The sequence below is a fragment of the Thalia democratica genome, chromosome 1 (genome assembly GCF_965202585.1).
Source record: "Thalia democratica chromosome 1, ktThaDemo2.hap1.1, whole genome shotgun sequence".
In the NCBI taxonomy this organism is placed as follows: domain Eukaryota; kingdom Metazoa; phylum Chordata; class Thaliacea; order Salpida; family Salpidae; genus Thalia; species Thalia democratica.
In genome coordinates this window covers 6,459,478-6,471,092 of record NC_139165.1, presented here as the reverse complement: position 1 = coordinate 6,471,092, position 11,615 = coordinate 6,459,478, and positions in this window count along the sequence as shown.

Sequence of the window (11,615 nt, the reverse complement as noted above, 5' to 3'; positions counted from 1 at the left end):
TTAAACAAAACTCGCAACAAAGGAATGCTGTTGCAATAAAAAAATTTAAAATATAAATTAATGAAACTGTAAAACTTTTTAGTTTAAATATTTTGATTAAGAACATATAATTAAGAATATACTTAAAATATATTGTAATAAAGATTAACAAAAACAAAACTTAAGGTTTAAGTATTGAAACTAGCTAGGTATACAATAACAGTTAAACGGTTAAACGATGTAATCTTTTTAAAATTGGCTTTGAAATCCAAGTTTCTGTTATCGATGAATTTTAATAAATATTAGCTATCTCTCTTTTTATTTTTTATCTGTTATAAACTTTTAATTTAATAACAAAAAAAAAAGTTACTTGAAACTTTTTTTAATACGTTACACGAATGAAACAATTTCGGTATTTCTTTTGAAGTTCGTTAAACACGATTTTTGTCTAAATCCTTTGAAATAATAAGTATTAGCATTTTAAGAACTCAAAAGTTTTTATATTAAGTCTAAAGTTTAGAGCTATGATGAAGTATTTATTATGAATTCTTAAATCAATACATGTTGTTTGTAAATAACTCCAAAAAAACTATAAATTTTTCTTCAAATGATAAAAAACTCTCGGTTTTTAGTTATGTTTTTTATAAATTGATAAGAAAACATTAGAAGTTTTTAAAATTAATAATTACATAGTTTGTGATCCTTGCAGTTAGTGGTTGCAATTATAAAATTTGAAAATATATTAACTTCATACAAAAATCTATTTAAACATAGTACCAAATATAATTATTAGCATGATCAACCCTTTTGTTAAATTTGATCTTGTCTCAGCGCAAACGAAAGTCCGGACTTCTGGTATGCAGACTTTCGCCAATGTTTTTGTTGATAGTACTAAAAATAGGTATATTAGTTATAATTTTTTTAAAAAAGGCTGTAAAAAACTTTTAACCAAACTCTAAACCAGTATTTGCATAAAAACGCATATGTATATCAATATGTAAACATTAGTATATAACTTCAATAAACCTAGAACCTTTGTAGTTAACCTTATTGTATGCTGCTAAAATTTGAAAAAATATTTAAACCTAATGGTTTAGTACCATTTTAATTAGCACAATAAGAAATTTGTAAATTTAAATACTGATAATTATTTGTAGGTTTTAGTTTATATTGGTGACAGTTTTTTTTTTTTTGCCAAAACTTTATCATATTGTTAATAAAACTAAACAAAGTTGCTTTGTAGACGTTAGTTTTCTGTGTAATAAACGATATAAACATTAACCGATAGACGTAAGTTGAGACGTAAACCAATTAAGAGTGAGTGATAAAATAATGTGCTCTTAGTTTAGTAATAATTGTAAAAAAAGAATTCAATCAAATTATTTTAAGTCTTAAACAAGACTTTGCTTATAACAAGTGTAAACTGAAATAAAGATTTATATTGTGTTGTACAAGAACTAAAAAGAAGTCTAAAATTATCAAAAAAAAAAAAACTTCGTGATACTAAATGGCGTAACAGGTCAGAAATTCCCAACAACAAAACAACTCAAGACAATTTAGGACTTTACCCGACCTTATTTTTTAGAGAGAAAATAACTATATTAATATCAATCGTTACTTAACATGCACAATGAATTTCTGATAAAAAGAATTTACTGTATTTGAACTTTGAAAAAATTAATAAGTTTTAATTTTTAAGGCAAACAACGATATATAGTATTTTAAAGTACTAAACCGGACTACAAAAATTGAAATTTATATCGATTATTTGTCTCCTTAAGAACCTATATAAATTTTATTAAGCTATTTATTCTAGAGACTAAAATATGATATTAAAATATCAAAGTATCAAAACCTTAAAATATTAAAAAAAATTTCCATAAAATCAAGTTAAAAGTTTATAAGTTTAGCTTAGCCTAATTTCTATAAAACTTAAGTTAGTAAAGCACGGTGTTTTACTTAATAACTTTACAAACCATACAATTCTTACTAAATCGTTTTTGATGATTTTTAACTTATGTGTCGATTCCTGTTAATTTTGTTAAAAATATTTTTCTGGTGTTAATGAAAATGTAAGTATTAACTCATAGCTAAGTATAAGCGATATACAAACAAACTGTTACTTTTTATGTAGAACAACATTTTGGATTGCCTTTATAGCTACTTTCCTCTAAACTTGCAGTAAAAAAAATTTTAAGAAAATAATTTACTTATATTTGATAAAAGATTAAAGGCTAAAACTGCATTTTTTTCAAACAAAAATCAATAGAAATGTTAATAAAAACAAATTGTACAGTAATCTTCCTTTATTGTAACAACATATATTTCTGTGTGTCAACGAATCAACACACTTTAACTGGGCTGTTAATGGAAAGAATAACTGATAACTAAAGAAATGTTAATATTATTTGTAAAATTTATCCAAAAATTAATCTTTTTTTTGATTAAAAAAAAAGTTATTGTGAGTTTAAAAAAAAAACAAATTAGTCCTAAACGTTTACTATTTGTTTTCAAAAGTTTAATTTGAAGAAAAAATTTCAAAGCTTAAAAATTAAATCTATTAACATACATACAACATTACATTATTATAACTACAGCTACATTTTAGTTTATTCTTGTGATGTAGATTAAAGTAAACTTGAATTTAAGCTTAGTACTTCACTTTATTTAAGAAGTAAAATTATTTATAATTTTTTGATAAACTGTCAACAAATAGAGCAATTTTTTAAAGAAAATATTTTTTTATATAAATACTGTATAACCTTACTAAATTTAAGTAAAGTTTAATTAAAAAAAAGTTACTTAAGTATATAATTTTGCTTAATTTTTAAACTACTAAATAGTTGAAATCGTTTGTAAAGTTAAACAAATTTGCAAGTTTAAAGTTTTAATCATCTCTTGGCTGACATTAAAACTAAAGTTTATATATATATATATAACTTTATTTGTAAAAATTAAAATCACTTTGTTAGTTTAAAACAATGATTTAGTAATTATATGGTTTAAATTAAAATTAATTATAAAAAGTCTAGTAACTGCTACTACATGCAAAACTAACAAATAACAGCGTTTAACTTGGTTTGTGACGTAATAGCGAAAAGTTGCGTCTAAGCAAAATGAAATTTACACAAATGCATCTTATAAAATATTCAACCATTGTAAGAACTCGCTCGTTGAGTGTTGTTTTTTGAAGTCCAATACTGGACCATCGTTTCTATAGTTGAAGTAAAAAGTTTACAATTTAACATAATTAATATAAATTTTTCAAAAACCTTATTTGTTTGTGCCTATTAGATTGGTTTAAAATAAGTTTGTATAAACAAAAAGTATTTATAATTCAAAAACTCAAAGTATAGCTATAACAAAGATTGTGTAAACATTATACTTAATATACTTTGCTAAATTCAACATTTTCATTGTAACTGTTTTTACATTTTACAACTGGTGATAATCTTGTCAATTTAAACACACTTGGTTGATTTCCATTAAATAGTTATCATAATTTTTAAGGAAAAATCTTTTATATAAAAGTTAATAAGTTATTGACTAGCATGTTTGAGATTATATCAGTTTCATATTACAATTGTACGAAATAAAAAAAAAACTTTTTACTTCTAAAATTGAAAATTAACGTATTTAGTATAGGAAAGTATAAATGTTGCCCTTTCTGAGACAATTAAGTTGTTTTTTCTATTATTATTGTTAGTTTACTGAAAATTTTCTGTTTACCTTTTTTGAATTAATTTACTTAAACCATACTTGTTTAGTTAGATATAAAAAGTGTAATACATTCTAAGATTTTTTTGTAGTTAAAGCTAAAGAATTAAGGAATTTTAATTTTAAGACAAATAAAATCAAAAACTATACTTTAAAGTAATAAACGTTACAGTTAAATATATCGTAAAATAACTAATACTATTTAATTAAAAAATTAAAATTAGTTACAATGAATAAAACTATATATTTAAGTTTAAAAAAAAAAGGGTTAAGGGATAAACAACCGTATCAATAAATCAAGTATCATAAGTTTTCTAAAACATATCATTAAGTATGTGGCAAAGTGATTTAGTATATATTTTCAAAATGTTAATGTTTTTACAAAAACTTCTTGTATAAATAAAGAAAGAATAAGACGATAGTCTACAGAGTCCTTGCATTGATTTTGTATGCCGTAAGACAAGCCGAAAATGAGAAAAAAAATCAGCGTTAAGTTTCGAAAATAAAGTAACGTGTAAGATGGCGCTGCTCATGTGAAATTAAACCCATACAAATTTGAATATGTTGTTTAGTTTTTTATAAGTACACAGAACTTTTGCAGTTCATAGGGAATTATCTAAGTCTTTTGTTATGTTTTTTATAAGACAACAGTAGGTATTAATCGACAGACAACTAAAACACAAATGTGTGTATAAAAAAAATCAAAGCTTATTTTTAAGGAAATTCTCAGGTTTGTTAACAAAACTATATGTTTTAATTTGCTTAAAAAATCATAGCTATTTTAGAATAATAAAATTAATATTTTAATAGTGATTAGTAGTTGTTTTATACAAAGACAACAACTATAGAAATAATACAAGAAAAATATTTTAAGTTTAGTTATTGCACTAATATAAAAAGTTAAATCTGAACTGTATGTTGTTTGACTAGCCAGTTAAAATATTAAAATATAAAACAGAGAAAAAAATAATGTACAATGAAATCCTTATAGTTATATTAAAGCACTTTGTTTAAATAAACTGAATTGAATTTAAATTTGTTAGTTGAGATAGGTTTGAAGTATGTAGGTCAATGCATAAAATAATTAAAAAAGAATTTAAATAGTTGACTTATGTACATATTTTTTACTTTTATAAAACTGAAATTCCAAAATATTGATCACACTTTGTTTTGTTCTATCCAAAATCGATTTTACTTTGAGCTGAAACATATCTAAATTGACTAAATATATTTGTTTTTCTTTCTTTACAAAAAGAAAAAATCTACCGTTATTAATAGCTTTGGATAATTTACAAATGCTCAAAATATGAAAAAGATTATGGTAATACTACTTACAAATGTTTGCAACTCAGTTAAGTAAGACAAAGTTAAAAGCTTGTAATTAACTTTACAAAGTATATTGTCAGCACATTAACTATAATAATAACTTTAGTGTTATTTCCGTGGTATAAATTTATGTCTAGATTAATATATAAATAAAATTAAACAAATGCATGACTTTTGTACATATTTTTGTTTCAAATGAACTTTTCATAAGTATTGAACGAACCAGTAACTAGACTCAGGTGTGCCTTTAAATATTGATTTTGTACTTGACTTCTAACATATATATTAGTCGGTTATATGTTATATGTTAAAACTATTTATTGTTCGTTTTTATGCCAAAAACAACACATTGTAATTAAATTTTTAACTACTTTTTGACAAAAATAGAACTTAACATAAATCTGTTATACTTAGTTTTAAAGTAAAAAGCTTTGTTAGCTCGCAATAAATTTATTTACAATAGCTAACTCTATGAAATAGAATTAAAACTTCTACAATTGGTAAGTTTTATTTTTGAAATAAACAACCCTTAAAAATTTTTTATAAGTGATTCTGTTTATTTAAAATTTTTGATTTGATTATTGCTACTTAGCAACAGTTCTAGTTTATTTCAAAAACAAAGTTTGAGTTTATTAACTTTCATTAACGTTTCTTGGCAGAAACTTGAAAAACAATTGCTTATGTTTATTAGATCTAACCCATTTACTATTTTATTTATAACTTTATTTTTGATAACCTAAATGGTTAAGCGGGCGGTTTTGTACACTTTCAGAAACCCTGGTTTAAATGCTTTACAAAAATTAGAAAGTTTTAGCAAAACAACAAAAACGAAACTACTTGAAACAACAAGTACAAGTTGCCTAGCATATATATATATTTATAGTATAAAGTTTAAATAAAGGATGTTGTTTAAGCCTAGTTGATGTTTCAATCACTAAAAATTCTAATTTTTTGTTAACTACTATAATACTGTTTCTACACAAATACGCAAAGTAGACGCATGAGCTTTCATAAAAACTTCTGTTGTTTTAATATTTATAAAATCTTAATTATAAAAACAAACAATTCTATCATTACACGGGAAATTGTTAAGGAAGTTGTGTAAGACAACTCTAGCAAAATATTAGCCAAATTCTATAAAAAGTAGTTTGATAAATTTAATTAATAAATAAACTTTTAGTTTTGAAACTAATATAAATAATAAATATGTATAATTTCACGTATAAGTTCAAATTTTTTTTAGGAATTTAAACTAAAAAAAAATCATGAACTAAAAATAAGTAAAACAGCTTTATTACGTTACAAACATTAGATATCTAGAATGAAACTATAAGAATAAGGTAAAGTGATAATTTGTCTGTAGTTGTTCTACAAAATCTTATTTTGTGACATGTAAAAAGTAAGTACAGGAAAAAAAAAGTAATAGAAAAACATACTTATATCAAAATTGACCGTAAATATAATTAAGTTTATTTTAATAGCTTATTAGAGATTATCTAGCATTTTAAGTTTAACTTTAACGGATATGAAAATGATTAACAGTTACAAAAATTATAAATAAAAAAGTTTTGGTTTCAAGTTTCTAAAACAAAATCAAAAATAACATTGCATTAAAAAATTGATCGTGACTTAATAAGATAAAAATAACACGAAAAATTATAAATCTTAAGATTAAAATTTATATTGAAAACATATGAATATTATATTTCTATCCTTCGCTTTTTTTATATAAAGAACACAATAAGTTAAAATTAGCCGGTAGCAAGTTTTTTGTGAACATTTTTGTGTTCATGTTCAAAACATATAGTTTTACGTTTAGAACAAACTTGAAAAAATCTAAAAAACAGTTTAATTACTATAACAACTTTAATAAATAAAATTCATTTAATTAGTTTAATACACTTGCCTGCAACTGTTACTATGACGTAACGATTATAAAATTTAAAAAGATTTAAAAGAATGTTATTGATAGTAATTGTTTCGAAACATCTCATCTTTATGATATTTGCGCTTACATTTACAAAGTTCAAAAATCGAACTTATAACAAAGGAATTTTAGTTTTTTAAAGCATAACAACTTTAAATTTAAAACTTAATGGTACTTTTAAAATACTTTGAAACGGTTCGAATAGAATAAATGATTACAAAATGAATCATGAAAAAAGTTTAGGTTTAACTTTGACTAATTTTAAAATCATTTTTAAAACGACATGCAAATATTTTTTCAACTAAGTCAACTAAACCATAAACATACAATCTTTTTATTCAATTATATTTTATGTTGCTTCATTGTTTTTTATAAAAGTGGTTAAACCTGATGGTTTAATATCAGTTCAATTAGCACATTAAGAAAATTATATGTATAAATTTAATTAAATTGTAGTCACTTGTAGATTGCCAAATAAATTGCTAACAGTTGCTTGTTTTGTTAAAATTTCATAATGTTGCTTAAAAACTTAATAAAATTGTATTATGAACAATAATTTTAATTATTATTACTTTTTGAAATAGTTAAAATTTACATTTCAAGCTAATTTTAAGCTAGTTTCATAAAGAATGTTTTCAAAACTTAAAAAGAAAAAAATGTTATTTAAGTTTATTTAAATATAGTGCAGTTATTAGTAAATTATAAAAAAGAGTTGTAGTTAAGCACCTATAAGATCTACTCAATGCACTAAATTGTAACATATATTAGCTACAAATTGTTTTTATAAAACATTTTTGATAAAATTTTAACTTCAAATATTTACTTAATGTAAAACATTCATAATGACGTAACGTATAAGCGTTTACATATGAAGGAGAAACAATTCAATTATAGACAAGCAAAAAATATATATCAAGTAAAATCTCCATTTAGATTTCCAAAACCTATCTTCGATTTTTAAAAGTTCAACATAAGACTTTTTTTTGAATTATAGAAAACTTAATTTATTTTCAGTTTATAAGAATTTGTTGGCAAATGAGAAAATAATTGTTAAAATCGAATACGGTCTTTTGCTTAGCTATGCATTTCATAAGTATAAACTTTTGAACCAAAGGTAAGCAATATGTTTTTTTTTAGTTTTAGGGTCTTAGTTTAAAATGTTTTTATTGACTTTTGCAACTAAACAGGACTTTGCATATAACACATCTTAACTAAAACACGTTTTTACATTGTGTTTTACAAGATCTAAAAAGAAGCTTAAAATTTCCAAAAAAACTGTGTGATACCGAAGGTCGTAACAAATTATTAATTTGAAATCAACAAAATATACCAACAAATTCCTAAACAGGACTAAAAAAATGTAATTTATATCGATAATTTGTTTCCTTAACAACCTTTATAATTTTTTATGTCAACTATTTATTTTAGAGACTAAAATACAATGTTACAAAACAAATATTTAAACCTTAGAGTGTTGATAAATTGATATATATATATAAGTTTATATATTTTATATAAGTTTAGTTTAGCCTAATTACATATATTAACTATTTTTAAGTATAAGCGATATATAAAAAAAATGTTACTTTTTGTGTAGAAGACAATTTTGGATAGTTATTTTTTTTTTGTTTGGTATTTTGTTTGAAATTTACATTAAACAAAAGTAAGAAAAATTACTTAATAATATTTGATGAAACATTAAAGGCTAAAAATAGCTTATTTTTAAACTAAAATCAATAGAAATGTTGATATAATTTTTTAGAATTTATTCAAACATTAAACTTTTTCTTGAGTAGAAAAAAAAAAGATTGTTGTGAGTTTTAAAAGTACAAGTTAGTCCTAAATGTTCAATTTTTTTTTCAAAAGTTTAATTTAAAGAACAAATTATAAGTATAACAGTCAACTTTTTAACATACCTACAAAATTACATTATTACAATTATAGTTACATTCTAATTAAGTCTGATTATAAAAAAAAAGTAAACTTTTATTAAATCTTAGTCATTTTACTTAATTTTTAAAGTAAAATTGATTGCAATTATCAAATAACCTATCTATGAATAGGCTAAATTAAAAGAAAATAAAACTTAAAGCTCCTAGTTATAAATACTGTATAACCTTACTGAATTTAAGCAAAGTTTCATAAAGAAAAAAATTGGCAAATATTTAATTTGCTTACTTTTTTAAACTAGCCAGTATTTATTTCGGCCATCATCAACGAAGTTGAGATGTTTTATGCAATCGATAATAAACAATGAACTTTACCGCAAGATCAACAACAACAAGTTCATTGCGGTAAAGTTCATTGTTTATTATCGATTGCATAAAACATCTCAACTTTAAAAATCACTTTTTTTTTTTTGTCATAAAATTTTTATTTTTTAAAATTTTTAAAATTCACAAAAAACGTTTTTTTCTCATAATGTAAGGAACATTTCCTGAAAATTTGAAGAAGATTGCTTGAAAAATGAAGGAGAAGATAGATTTTAAAGCCCGTTTTTAAAAACTCGAGAAAAACGGCTTTAAAATTACCCTTTATATACCCTTTATAAAGACAACCCTTTATATAACCGGTCATAAAAAAAAAGTTACTTTATATTTTTAAAATATTAAAAAAGCATCTGAAAGATTATGAAATTAACTATAAAATAAGTCTATATGTTATTTTTGGTCAAAAAATGGCTTCTACTCCCCCCCCTATGGCCTTAATGGATGAAACCATTTGTGAGTTAAACCAATTTCAAAGTTTACAGTTTTAATCAGACGGTTGTTGACATTAAAACTCAAAATTTATAAATATTAAATGTTTCCTTATTAAACAATTAAACTATTTCAAAGCTTAAAACTAAAGTTTAGTAACTATTTGGTTTAAAATTGAAACAATTATAAACAGTATAGTGTTTGTTTTATTGACAAAACGAGGAAAACTGCATGAAATTAAGTTTGTGACGTAATACCGAAAAGCTCCGGATAAGCAAAATAAATTTCACATCAATAAGTCTGTTAAGATGCTTAGCAATTGCACTTGACTTTTCTTTACAGAAGGTTATTTGAAGTCTAATATTGGACCTTGCTTACTATGAGAAGAAAATAAAAGTTTACTATTCTAAACTAAAATAAACTGAATATTTTTCTCGGAGTTACTTTTTATTACTTTAATGTTTCAAAGCTTTTAATGTTACAAACAAATACCATTTTAATCAACTTAAAAAATATTTAAACTATTTTTATAATAAATTAGAAACTCCTTTTCTTGCTTTGAATTAAAACACTTATTTGTATTGCTTATTGGATTGTTTTAAAACAAATTTTAATTAAGTATGAATTATAAAACAGTATTTATAACATTAAAGCTAAAAGTATTAGTAATTCAAAAATTGTTTAAGCAAAATACATAATATACTTTGATTAACTTAAAATCTCATTGTAACTGTTTTTCACATTTCACAACCGATGATAACTTTATCAAAAAAAGCACGCTAGATTTTTTTCGTTGTATAACGACTATTATATGAAAATTAAAATTATGTATATAAAACTTATTCAGTTGTTGACTAGTATGTATAAGTTTTAATTAAGCTTATGTAACAATTTATAGGAAAAAAAGTAACGACTTTTTACTTAAAAATTAAATTTTAACGTACTAAATATGAGAAAAAGAAGTTTTACCCTACCTGAGACAATAAAACTATTTTAATTATTTAACTTATTTGTCTACTGAAAATTTCTTGTCAAAATTCCTTTTAAATTGTTTTAATTAAACCACTTTTGTTAAGTTAGTTATTAAAAGTTATATACTAGCTAAAATTTTGTTTCAAAAACTATGGAACTAAAGTATATTAGTAATAATTTTAAAGACAAATAAATTGAAAGTAACACTTTTAAGAAACAAACTTTATTGTTAAAAAATTTTAAATTAACTAAAACTCTACAGTACAAATACTTATGTATATTTTTCATTAAAATTTCTACAGTACATTTAAAACTGTTTTGATCTGTAAGTATTTATACTAAAACAATAATAAGTGGTTACGTTTAGTTATAATCCTGATATTTAATTTTTTATAAACATAGTGATTCAAGTATATCTTTTATTTATGCAAAAAAAAAAGATTAAAAAGTGTTTAGTAAAGTAATTAGTGTTACTTTTAAAATGTTATTAAACTTATACAAAATTTACTGTACAAACAGAGAAAGCAACGGTAAAAGTCTACATAGCTTAAGCATGAACCTTGTCTGAAAATGCGAAACAAAATTAGCGTGAAACTTTGAAAATGACGTAACGAACAGATGGCACTGCGCAGAAAAATTAAAAACGGATAAATACGAACAAAGTCGTTTGATTTTTCAAAACATATACCGAGCTTCTATAACTATGCGGGAATTATTTTAAGTCTTTTTTAAGACTTCTATAACACAACAGTAGTTGGTAGCCGATAAACAATTTTAATATTTTTTTTATTCATCGACAAGTGTTTGTAGTAACGTATATACAAAAACATCAAAGCTTATTTAATAGAATTTACTTAGTTTTGTTAACATAACTGTGTGTTTAAGTTTGGTTTAAAAAAAATCACAAAAATTTTTAAGGGACAAAACTAATTTTGAATTAACACTTAATAGTAACTCTATACAACTACAACAGCTATAGTCATATTACAAAAGTT